A 12744-nucleotide genomic window follows, 5' to 3' on the forward strand; every position below is an offset into this window, starting at 1 on the left:
CCGGCCTGCCGCCTCACCAGCTCCGTCTCTGCGTTCTAACGGGTGTTTCGCGGACCCTCCAGCATTTTCTCCACATTAGATCGGGTCATCTGCAAATAGGTGGTTTTACCCATTCCTGACCCAGTGGGCTCTGCCCAGAGGGCCGGCGGTCCCCGCTCACAGAAGCGTGGCGGGTCAAAGAAGTTGATCCTGATCTTATGCCACAAAACGTCGCCGGCCACACTGCGTTGCGATCTTTCTTTCCTCTGTTGCTGGCAGCCATGCCGCCCCTGGCTCGCTGGCTCCCGGCGCCCGGCCGTCCAGTCCTGTGGATCGAAGGTCAAGTGCCACTGCCACCTTTAGCCTCCACGGGGTCCTACCTCCCCTCCGGGCGTCACGGCAGGCTGGGATGAAACAGTCCGTGGTCTCAGGCTGAGCCTCGGGAGCACAGGTCAGCGTCTGTGTGTTGGGGGCTTGGGGGGCGGGCGGTGGTGGTGAGCGGGCTTCTGTCCCCGCCACAGCTGTAGGTTCTGGCTCCTCTGTGCCCGTCAGCCGTGACCAGGAGGGCTGGCCCTGTGCTGGCTCCGGGCCGAGTGTCCCCGTGTGGAGACCTAAACCTCCGCGATCGATCTGCTAGTCATAGGACTCGTCGTGCTTTTTATTTCATCCGGACAGTTCTATTTCCCTGATAATCAGTCCATTCCATCTGTTTTTGGAAATGTTGACGGTGTTCTCATTTCTTTTTTGGACTTGTTTTTTTTGCATAAAAAAAATTTAATTTACATACAGTAAAATTCACTGCGTGACATTCCGTTCTACCGGTTTTGACAAACGCCCCCAAACCCCCTCTGCTGCCCTTGCCGGTCATTCCTGCCCCCACCCCGACCCCTGGCAACCACAGACTGGTTTTCCAGAGCACGTGGCCAGAATTCCACAGAAATGCGTCTTTCCCACAGAAATGCGCCTGAGACCCGGCCCCGCGGCGCGTGGACCGCGCCTCGCGGCTGAACGGCGCTGCGGCGTGTGGACGGGCTGCGTTTGGCGACCCGAAGCAAACCCGCCCGACTTTCGTGTTTCTGCATGCGCTTGGGTTATCATTTCTCTCGAGTAAACATCTGGGTGTGCAATCCCTGGGTCGCCGTGTGGTGACACGCGACCGCCTCCCCGCCCCCGCGGCGGCCCGCGGCGGCGAGAATTCTGCCCTCGTCAGCGGACCGCGGTGTTGCCGCTTCAGCCCCCACCCCATGGGTGTGCTGCGCCCGCGGTGGTTTTATCGATTTGCATTTGACAGATGATGGGGAGCGTCTTTTCATGTTCGGCATCTGCAGAGCTTCCTCACGCCGTGTTCAGACCTCTGTCCTATTTTTAAATTGGGTTATTTGCTTCTCACCGCGAGTTCTTCGAGCTCCTTACATACTGCGAATGCAGGTCCTTTATCTGATGTGTGGCTTGCGAGCGTGTACTGCCGGGCCGTGGCATCTCCTCATCTTTTGAATCGTCATCGTATCCTCTTTTCTTCCCAGTTCGCCTTTTATTATCTCCAGACCTGCTTATCAATTGATTCGTTTTTTCGAAAAACTAACTTTTGTCTTCGTTGGTCTCTATTGCAGCTTGGTTCGTTTTTCGTTGATTTCTGACCTTATTTTTCATCTCTTTCAACATTCTTTGGGCTTTTCCGGTTTTCTCCCTAACGTTTTTACTTGATTTGCGCTACGGGCACTGCAAGCTACCTCTTTCAGGTGTGCAGTCCCGGCTTTTGACGAGTGCACCCCGTTCTGTGACGACACATGCACCTGGCGTGTGAAATATTTTCGTCACCTCCCCAAATTCCCTCACACTCTCTGCAGCCGGCCCCGCCCCCGCACAGGCCCCCCGACTTCCCAAGCTGGACTCGGCTCGCAAACCCCGAGGCTCCCTGCCTTTCTGCGGGGTTCTCTGTGCCGGCAGCTACTTCCGTAGAAGCACCGCTTCGCGCCCCCACAAGTCTGGGAGCCCCGTGTCTTCTCATTCAGTTCCAAGCACTTCGAATCTTCTATTACGACCACGTCTCCGGCTCATCAGTGATTTTGCGATGTGAGTGTGTCACAGAGCTCATCAACGAAAGTTTCCCCAACACCGCGGCACAGCGTCGACCTCACAGCATCGCTAGGAATGGTGCAGGGAAACCCAGGCCCGCACCACTCACAGTCCGCAGGCCGCTCGCCGCGCCTTCCCCTTCACACACCTCTCCGTCCACCCGTCCGCCCGCCTCTCCTGCCCCACCTTTTCCCTCGGGGCTGACTCCAAAGGGGCCTCTGATTCTAGACCCTTCGCCCTGGGGAATGGGACACCAGAGGAGAACGGCCTGCTGGCCAGATCCACCCGAGGGCCCACATGGGCTCAGGGCAGGGGTCTCGGACATTCCAAGAGTCAGTGGCGGCCTCGCAGGAGCCAGGCGAGGGGCACCCCTTTCTGTGGACCATGTAGGGTGCGGGTGACCCAGGCCCACTGAGTTGGCCCTTAGCTGCACAGGCCTGGAACGGGGTTCTCTGAGCCGACAGCAAAGCCAAGGCCTTCGGGGGGGAGTCGGGGAAAGAGCTTAGGGAAGGCCGGTCCTCGGTGCTGGGACGCAGGGCGGACGTGGGCGGCAGGCGGGCAGGCGGGCAGGCCTTGGGCCTCCGAGGGGCTGCGGGCTCCATGCGCGTGTCGCTCTGGGTTTGGACACACCTGAGTTAGTGTGTGGTGAACATCATGTCCGCCCGTCCAGGAGCCCCTGGCACACTCCTGTCGTGGAGCAGCCGTGCCTCCTGCAGGGGGGGGAGGGGCCCCAGCGTCCTCCTTGCCCCCCCCCCATGCAAGCCCAGGGCCCGTCCCCCAGGACGTGCTTGTTTGCAGATCACACCTAAGCCAGCTTGGGGCAGCCTCGCCTTGTGGCTTCCAGGACCCCAGCATCCACCCTGCGTCTCACTCTGCCCCTGCAGGGAGCAGGCTGGGGGCTGCCCGGGGACACACGCCCGCCCCTCCCCCACTCCCACGGGGCCTTCTTCCCCCACCTGGTCGCGGACAATCCCGGGGGCACCAACCAGCAGGGGAGGACAGGAGGGGCCGGCATTGCCCTGAACGATGACTGGGACCTCTGGCCTTCTGGTCGCCACGCCCCCCTCCTCCCCCAGACGGACAGGTGCAGCTCGCCCCACTATCCGCCTAGCGCTCCTTTCCAGTGATGTGACGCGAGGCTGGAAGAGGGGAGTCCGGTGGGACGCCCCTCGCCCGTGGAGCTCGGCCGAGGGAAGGGTCCTCGGGCGGGAGGCGGGAGGCTGGAGGCGCCCAGCGGACAGGGAAGCCTGCTCTGCATGAAGTGTCTTCCTCGGACACGAGGTGGGGACTCCCCCTCCCGGCTGCTCCCCAGACCGCCAGTGACGCACCACCCAGGCTCTGCCCTGCTGGAAATTTTCGCGGTTCGGCGGAAAGTCTGCCTGTCCTTCCCGACAGCGATCAAAGTTCCCCGACGCCCCGTCAGGCAGGAATGCGGGGTCACGGAGTCGCCAGGTCTCCGACCTCGGCTTCCCGGAGGGCAGGAGGGCGAGCGGCGGCCTGTCCCTCGCCGGGCTCCTCTCCTGGACTTTGCGAGCCTGGCCCGAGGGCGCAGCTCGCAGCCCCGGCCGCCCCAGTCCCGGCACCGCGCGCCGCCTGGTGGCCGCTGCGCGCACTGCACGCGCCGGCCCGCGCGGGAATCGCGGCCCTGGTGCCCTGTGCCGGGGTCTCCGCCGCCCGAAGCCCCAGCTGCATTGCAGACCCTGAGAGTTTCTGCGAAAAAAAAAAATCTGAGACGTTCTAAATTAAATGACAGCGGGCGCAGAGAGAGAAGTAGAACAGCCAGCCTGTTAGCTGCGGGCCAACTCCCGCTCGTCTGCTGGAACTTCGTGCGGACGATCCTGGGGGCTCCCTCCCAGGAGGGCAGGGCCAGGGCGGGGCGCCCAGGCACCTGCGCGTGAGTTACCCGCCACAGCCTCTCTGGGAGCAGACGCCCCTTCCCGGGGCTCGGGGCCCACCCCAGGACTGGCCCCTCACCTTCCCACCCCTGGTCACGGCTAAAAACACTGAAACAATGACCCCCAGACAGTGGATGCCCGTCCTTCCCACGCGCCGCTGTGCTGGTTCGGACCTGTTCCCCGGAACCCCGTCTTTCTTGCCAGCAATGGCCCAGTAAACCCTCCCCTTGAAACAGACGGTCAGCCGGGGGAGCCAAACCAGCTGCACGGGTCCCAGCCCACCAGCCCACCCTCCCCGGCGCCTGACCCCCGCCCTGTGGACAGGCCCTGGCAACGTGGTGCCAGGGCGGCCGGGGCTGCGGCCTGCGTGCCCAGAGGGGGCTTCGGGGCGGCGGGTCAGGGGGAGAGCCCCCACCCGCACGTCTGCCTGTGCCACCTGGCCCCGAGGCTTGGCCTGCACCAGGTGTCCCGGGGGCCCTGTGCATCCCTGTCTCCTGGTGCCTGGTGGCCAGCCTGCACGCAGCTTGTCCACCTGCACCGTCCCCACCCCCGCCGTGCCCTGGCTCTGAGCTCCTCACTGGACTGTCCTTTTTCCGAACCCCTCCTTGCTCCTTCCCCTGGAAGAACCAGCCTCTGAGGGCCCAAGTGCCAAACCCTGGTTTCTCACATCCCCTGGACTAAGGCGGAGCTTAGTCCAGTCGGGGGGTTCCCCAGAGTGACTGAGGGTCCCTGCGGCTTGCCCTGTCCCACCTGGCTCTCCTGACTAGCCGGTGCAGGGCCCTCATCCAGGAAAGCTGCCCTCGGGACAGCGGGCAAGCCTCTACAGCTACAGCCCGGGAGCAAAAAAGCTCCCACAGACTTGTGCCAGGCCAGGCTCAGCAGTGTCAGGGGACCCCATCTGGCCATTCCCAGGGTTTCACCGAGGCCAGTCCACAGGATGGGAGTCAGGCTGGGGCCCACCGGCCGCTGCACCCGGGCGACGCCACAGCCAGCTTCCGACCGGCTCCTCTCTGAACGCCGAGACTGCTCGGGCGGCCGGAACGACGTGCACTGCTGGGCTCAGCCGGGTGCTCCTGCTCCAGCAAAAGGGACCAGGGTGGGGCGGGGACCTGCCTCCCAGACGGAATAACACAGCACCGCAGGTCGCTTCACGAAAGGACGATGACCGAAGTCTTTGATCTCCAGCTCCAGCAAACGGAGGCCCCTAACCAAGACGAGCCCCAGGTCTGTCCCCGCTGCACAAAAGCCCGGATGCCGGAAGACATGGTGACAGAGGGCAGCCAAGGAGCCGCAGCCCCCGCCAGCGCCGTGCCCGGCCCAGCGGCCAGGCTCCGAGGGGCCACGCGGGGCTGTCCCAAATCTCCCCTCATCAACTGGGAGAAGCCGCTCTGTGCATTGGGATGAGCCCGTCATCCTCACTGACATGGAGCTGCCCTCTGGGCACGGGACCGGCTCCGCCGCAGCCCCGGGGGGAGCCTAGCAGCCGGGTCTCTCACGAGCCTGCACAGACCCGCCCGAACCTGCCTCCTTGTCTGGGCCTTCCAAGGGACCCCCTTTTCTCCTTCATTCCGCCATCCTCGTCGCTTAGCATGCTGGAATTTCTCCCTCTCAGAAAGGGGAAATAAGCCTAGAAGTTGACAGTGGCAGCCAAAATGCCCAGCTGGGCAGATCGGAGGACCCGTCGACACCTTTTTGTTGGCCGTCGCTGATGGCACTGGAGCTGACCCTAAGGACGTTGGTCGTTTGTCCCTACCGGGTCAGCTACCACCCTCCCCACAGGACATCCTCCACTGACGGTGGCAGAACCCTACACGCAGCTCCCACAGGGGTCAGTGGGCCCTTCACAGCCTCTCCACAGAATAGGGACTAATCACCTGCTGGGCCGAAGTGCTCTGCAGGGCGTGCGGCGGACGGCGGGGGCCAGCGGCCAGCAGGGACAAAGGTCCTACCTCTCTGCCCTGCACTGCCCCCCAACACCTGTTTTGCCTGTGAGGACACGGACTAGGGGTGTCAGAGATAGGCCCAGGCCTTGGAGCCACGGACGACGCTGGCAGCCCTGGCTGCGCCGGGCTCCCCGCCCCCCCCCCCCCCGCCCCACACCCGCCTCCCCGCCCCGCTGGGATCAGCCTCCGTCCCTCCCGCCAGGAGGTTTTTGCCGTGAGCGCCCCTGTAGCACCTCCCGCGCCCCCAGACCCAGCAGCCAGCACCTCTTCACCTTCACGTGGGAAGGAGGGCAGAGCCCCAGGATCTCCTGGGCCCTGAAAGCTGGTTTGGATGGTGCGTGATTTCCAGGAGGCCCCGCCCCCGGGTCCCGCACCGGCTCACAGGGAGACGGCACCCACCGTCAGAGATTTAGCCCCCAAGGGCCTCACGAGTCTAAGGAAAAACCAGTTTGTTCAAACTCAAGCTCGTTGCTTAGGGCATCTCGTGGTGGCTGAAAAACTGACTCTTACTGGAAATTACTGTTTGACTGTCGCTATGGGCACGTAGGCCTTTGATTATAGGAACATAACATTCTAAACAAGCTTTCTGCTTCTGTAACCCCTGCTTACACACCTGACCTGTGGGTTGACAGGTAGTAAATAGAAGAAAGATAGCCCTTTGCGTTTAGACAGAACGAAGAATGGGATTTTGGGCTTAAAAACCCTGTACCTCTACATTTCGGGGCTACTTAATTTGGGGTCTGCATACCCCTGGCAGACCCAGCTGGCTGAATAAAGAGTGTTTCCTATAACTCACTGAGTCCCGGTGGTCCGTGTGTCTTTCGGGGGCTAGTGGCTACAATAATCTGATCTCAGCGCGTAGATCCAGACAGGCTTAGGGGCAGCCTGAACGTCCCCAAACTTAACCAAACCAAAACCTAACCAAACACAAGCCAAAACTAAGTGACGACTGTGAGGCTTTCCCACACAAGCTGGCTACTGTCGAAATTGGATTCCAAACTTCTCCTTCGTGGTCCGACCTCCACCTGGTTTACTGACACACACCGGCAAGCTCGGCCCTACTATCTGGGAAGATCGGGGTGACCCAGCTTAGACACCAACTGGATGACCCTGGGTCCTGCGCACCCAGCCCTGTCCCTCCTGCCCCAAGGGGGACTGAAAAGGGTGGTCATCGAAACTCCCTGCGACCTCCGCATCCCCCACACCCCCACCCCACACCCGAACACCTGTGTCCTGCAGGGCCACCTGCCAGGGCCCATCCCCTCTCACACGGGGACCCCTGCAGCCATCCTCCAGTCCCAAGGCCCCAGGGGCCTTCAGCTGCCATAGGACCTGCTCCGAGCTCCTGACTCTGTGTTCTGAGCCACCCCAGAGACCAAGACCCCCGCTCCCCGGGCCCTCTGAGCGTAGGTCGGCCCTCAGGGGCTCTGCTCCGTGGCCCCACAGCCCCCTCCCCCAGGCCTGCCCTCCCGAGGTCCTTTCTCACCCACTCACAAAGGCTGTGCCATCATCCAAGGACAGACAGGTGGCTTCACGCCACTGGCAGCCACCAGGGGGCGCCACGCGGTGGCTGCGGAGCTGGAGCTGGGCGTGGGGCCTGGGCACAGAAGGGACTGTTGGCTGGCGGGTCCCGGGCTCCTTGACGGCTCCGGCGGCAGCTGGCTCCTGTGAGCCCACCTTGCGGGTGCGGATGCGGAGGCGGGACAAGCGGACGGCACCCCCGCCCGCCCTGGCTCCCCCCATGCGAGGCCCAAGTCCCCGAGGCTTCTCCAAGTCCTCCTTAAATTTGTCCTTGCTGCCACTTTGGTATGTGACTTTAGGAAAGTTGCCTGACCCATCCAGGCCTTAGGCTCCCCACCCGTAAAAAGGGGGCGTGAAGGGCCAGACCGCCTACTGGACAGCGCGCCGGCCCCCGCCTCCAGCCCAGCTGGTCCGCCTGTGGGGAGCAGGCCCCCACTCCGAGCCTCTGAAGGCTGCAGGCGGGCGGCTGGCCACCTGGCTCAGGGGCGGAGGTCTGCAGGCTGGTTCAGCCCAGACCCAGCCAGCAGGGGACGGACCCCCAGGGAGCTTCTGGGGCTGCAGCCAGGACAGGGGAGGCCGCCTTCCTGCCGGCGTGTGCCCGTGCACGGGCATCCGTGTCAGGATCCTGTTGCTCTATGTGACCCCACCGGAGACGGCCCACCCAGCGCCCTCTCCCTCCATGGCCCCTGTCTGCCCAGAGTGCGCTGTGGGGCCAGCAGGGTGGCGCCTCCCCAGGCCGTGAGGGGGGCAGGCCCCTGCTGTGCGTGGGAAGAGCCAGGCCCCACCCTCCTCAGGGACCGGCTCCCTGGCCCCGCTGAGGCCCTCACAGAAGGCAGAAGATATAAAGGCCCCAACCCAGCCGGGCAGAGGGCACCGTCCTCCGGTGCCAGCAGCTGAGTTCTCACACTCCCCGGTGCCAGGCCCGGCACCCAAGCCCGGCCCCACCCCTGCCTTGTGGCTGCGGACTCCGTCCCCCGGGGCCACGGATTCCTGTCCCAGTGGGCGAGGGCAGGAGATGGTTTTCCGCCCTTTGATCCCTGCCAACTCCAGGGAGCCAGGCACGTTCAGGCCTTGCCAGCTGGGGCCACAGGGGAGCAGGGAGGGAGGCCCAGGTGGGGGCGGGCCTCACTGTCCTTCCCTAGGCTATGAACCCCAGCTCCCTGGGCGCCCCAGGAGCTCCTCACTCCTCTCCTGCCAACTGGGTGGGGGTTAGGCTCCCCACCCAGGGGCCTGGGTCTTCCCCCACCTTCACTGGGCCTGGGACTCTGCAAAACCAACCCCGCCCCTCCCCGACACTGCCCTGGGGTCCAGAGGCCAACCGCCCCGGCCTAGCCCTGCTCCTGTGCCTCACCACCCCTGACCCACCCAGAGACCCCTGGCGAGCCTGGTGCTGGACCGCCGGGTACCAGGAGGGACCCCAGGCGTCCTGGGCCTCACCCCTGATCTCAGAGGCCCCAGCTCGGGCTGCGGCCTTCACGAGACCCAAACCTGCCACCTCCCTATGATGGTCTCCCACTCGCAGCATGAGGGGATCGGCCTCCCCGTTTTTAAGCACCACTAGGCACCCTGGGGCAGGCCCCCCTTGGAGCCTGGGGGACAGAGTCTCAAACTCCCAGGTGGCAGAGGGTCTCCCCTGAGCTCCTGTGGGGAGGGCCCAAGGGGCTGCCGGGCTCAGCTCTGCCACCCCTGACAGCAAGGACAGGGGCCCCAAGGCCCTGCCTGAGGACGGGGCCTCGGGCCTTGTGGGGGCTTCTCAGGGAGGCAGGGCTCCACCTCTGCTGGTCTGCCCACAGGATGGGCGGGCACCGCCGCCTGCCGCAGGCTTTACCCCGCACCTGTGCCTGACCTCGGGTCTGCCAGCGAGCAGGGGTGTCCCTTCCCGGTGGGGCATCTCTCTCTGGGGACATGGGAGAGGGGCGGGGCCGGGTCCTCAAGACCCACTCTCCGGGTGGTGAGGAGCGGGACGCTTCCTGGAGGAGGTGGCTGGGCAAGTCCCTTAGATGCTGGCACGCATTCCTGAGCAAAGCGAGTGAGAAAGTCGGCGTGGCGAGGGGGCCACGGAGACGCCGGGGCCTTCCCCGCGGCCGCGCCCCCGCCCCCCAGGGCCAGCCGGCGCGGGGGCGGCGGATTCCTGCGCCGCCATCCGGCAAGCCAAAGCCTGCGCCGCCGGCGGGCACTTGGCCCACGAGGAGGTGGGGGCAGGGAGGCCCGCTGTCCCCGCATCGCCTGCCCTGGCGGGGGCGTTGCACCCCAGCCTGACCGGGTGGCCAGGGCGGAACGGCAGAAGGCACCTTCGTGCGGGGCACCCCAAGCGGGCACGTCGCATTGGCCCCGGTCGCGCGCCCAGCCGTGCCCGCGCATTCCTGGTGAGGCTGGTGCTCGGGGCCAGGTCTGCGGGCAGGCGCAGGATAGGCCACCCCCACCCCCACCCCCACCCCCGGGAAGGGGCCTTCTGATGACGGCGACCCGAGGCCGTGCCCCCCTCCTGACCAACGCCGGTGTGGCACGCTGGGAGTGGACCGGCTGGCCCCAGCAGAGCGACTTGGAGGTCCTCAGGCCTGGTCTGCACTGGTGCGGGGGCGGGGGTGGGGGTGGGGGCGGGGGTCGGTGCTGCTGAGAACCAGGAGAGCAGAGAGGCGCCCCAGCGCAGCGGCCGGCAGGGTTGGGGTGGGGGGCGGGGCGGGCAGGAGGCGGAGAGGGCCCGGAGGCCGAGCTGTGTCAGGGCTGTGGCCTCCGTCCCTGCAGCCAGCCTCCAGGCCTCATTCATTCATTTAAGGCGCCTGCTGGTGCCCGGCTGTGAGCCGAGCCAAAACAGGGTCTGGACAGGACCCTGCAGGCACATAGCGGGAACCCACCCGCCCTCCCGGCCTGCGGGGGGCCTGCGACCTCGCCCAGGTCAGCAAGGGCCAGCAGGGCTGGGGGGCTGCAGGGGAGTGGCGACCCCCAGACTCCGCGAAGGTCTGAGGTGCTGGGCTGTAGAACTGCCCACCCTTCAGGCTGGACCAGCACCCACTTAACAAATCCCCCACTGTTGGACCCGAAGGGGGTGCCCAGATTTCCGCGGGGAGATAAGTCCACAGCCGCCGACGTCACTGCCTGTGTGTCGCGCCGTCGAGAGGGGTTCCGGGAGCTGAGCAGAGACTCCCGGCCGACGGCCGCTGGGAGCAGAGCCACGCCAGCTTCGCGCCCCTCCGGGGGACAGTCACAGGCACATGGACCCCCCCCCCCCGCCTCTTCTCTGTCCCTGGGACCTGATGCCCCCTCCTGGGTGGCTTCCTAGAGCCCCCAGCTCTGGTCTCCGCTTCGTGCCGGGGTCCCCACAGCCTCTGCCTGGCCTGGCTCCTCGGGACTGTCCCCTGGTCTCACCCACAGGCCCCATCATTCAACACCGCACACCCCACTTCTTCCAGATACCCCCCAGCCTCTAGGGTGGGACCGGCAGGAGTGACCCCTCTTCCCCCTCTCCCATCAGCCCACCCCGAGTGCCAGTGCCGGCTCCTCCTTGCTGGCCCTCCCCCCACCGTCCTGCTCCGGCCCCCCACCATGAGATATCTCCAGCATGCATCTGACCCGCCCCTCTCTGCCTTAAAGCCCACTGTAGCTCCTTGGCACCCACGGGATAAACCCAAGCTCCCCATGGAGCCCCTGCCTCATCCACCTCACCCCTGCTCATCTCTTCACAGTCACCCCCGTCCGCTGCCACCCCTTCCCCGCTGTCCCCCTGCTGCTCCTCCCTGCGTCCCTGCGGGCTCACACTGCTGGCCCTCCCCTCCCCCCGGCCCCGGACAGTCCGCGGTGCCGCGGCCCAGGCTGAGTCGCGGAGGAGCCCTTGTCCCCCCACCTCCCCAGAGGCTCCGTCCTCACATGCCATCCCCGAGCCCCAGTCGGACCGTGTCCCCCAGCCAGGGCAGGGGGAGCCCTCACCACGGGTGTGCTGGACAGGACCCTTGCCGAGTCCAGGGCGCATGACGGGCACAGCGTCCAGGGAGATACAGTGACTGGCTTGGTGTCATACAGCGGATCCAGGGGACAGATGGCTGGGCATAAGGGAGCAAGGTCCCCCAGAAGTTCACGTCTCTTAGCCCTCTCCGGACCCAGGAAGATCTGACTCCAGTTCTGCAAGGTCCAGCCCAGCCCGCCCCCGCCACCATCTCACACACACACACACATGCACACACATGCACACACACATGCGCGCGCACACACATGCACACGCATGCATGCACACGTGCACATGCGCGCACACATGCATGCGCGCACACGCATGCACGCGCGCACACACACACACACACACACACACACACAGGAAGTGGCTCGGCTGAGCCAGGCCGCAGGCAGGCAAGCTGCAGCATGCCTTGGCATTGCAGGCCCCGCGGGCTGGGAAGAACCCAGGCAGGCCTGGTCGCCACCCCGGTGTCTCCCAGGAATGCAGGCCATGGAGAGCTGAGCAGAGAACGCCAACGTGGCCCACTGACCCGTGACCGGCTGTGTAGGGGAGAGGGGCCAGGGCGTCCTGGCCCCAGAGCCACGAAGCCTGCATGGGAGGAAAGGCCTTGCAGAAGGCCCGGTCTCAGCACCACGGATCGGGGGGGGGGGGGGGCCGGGGCCTAGCCCACAGACGCTGGTGCTGGGGGCCAGGGCAGCTCAGGGCCGCTCGGGGCCATCTGGAGCCAGGGCAGACCCAGAGGGGCCACAGCACCAGCAGAGCCCCGCCGCACTGCTCAGAGGCCCCTGTAGGCCTCCAGATCCCAGGGAGTTTGGGCTCCAGACAGGCACATGTGGTCTGGCAGTGCGGGCCTGAGCCGCCCGCATCGCCGGCCAGGCCGGCCCCGCCCTCGAGCAGGGCCGAGGATGTCATGCGCTCCAGTCTCTGTCAAGGCCTGGAGAGAGATTTCAGGGATCCCCCATAAATGACTTGTGGTTTTCGAGATGCATTCCTGAATATTTTATAAATTCTGTTTTATGAAAATGACACCTTTCCCGTTATTCATTTTCTTTTTAGTGACTCTAAGGAGTGCTGTTGACTCTTGTTTCGGGCCACCATGTTGAACTCTGACTGATAGTTAATCTGTTGCTTACTTTGGGATTTCAGTGTAAGGCAGGGGTCCCCGGCCCATGGTCCGTTGGGAGCCGGACCGCAGAGCAGGAGCGCGGCAGGCGGGCGAGCGAAGCTTCATCCGTATTCGCAGCCGCTCCCCGGCGCTGGCCTCGGGCATCAGGTTCTCACGGGCGCGCCGGTCCCTGGCACCAAAACGGTGGGGACCGCTGACATCGCCTGTCACGTTCTACGAAGATGCACGAGAACGAGAACGTCTTTTTTTTTTTTTTCA

This window comes from Rousettus aegyptiacus, unplaced genomic scaffold, assembly GCF_014176215.1.
Source record: "Rousettus aegyptiacus isolate mRouAeg1 unplaced genomic scaffold, mRouAeg1.p scaffold_m13_p_21, whole genome shotgun sequence".
Classification (NCBI taxonomy): Eukaryota; Metazoa; Chordata; class Mammalia; order Chiroptera; family Pteropodidae; genus Rousettus; species Rousettus aegyptiacus.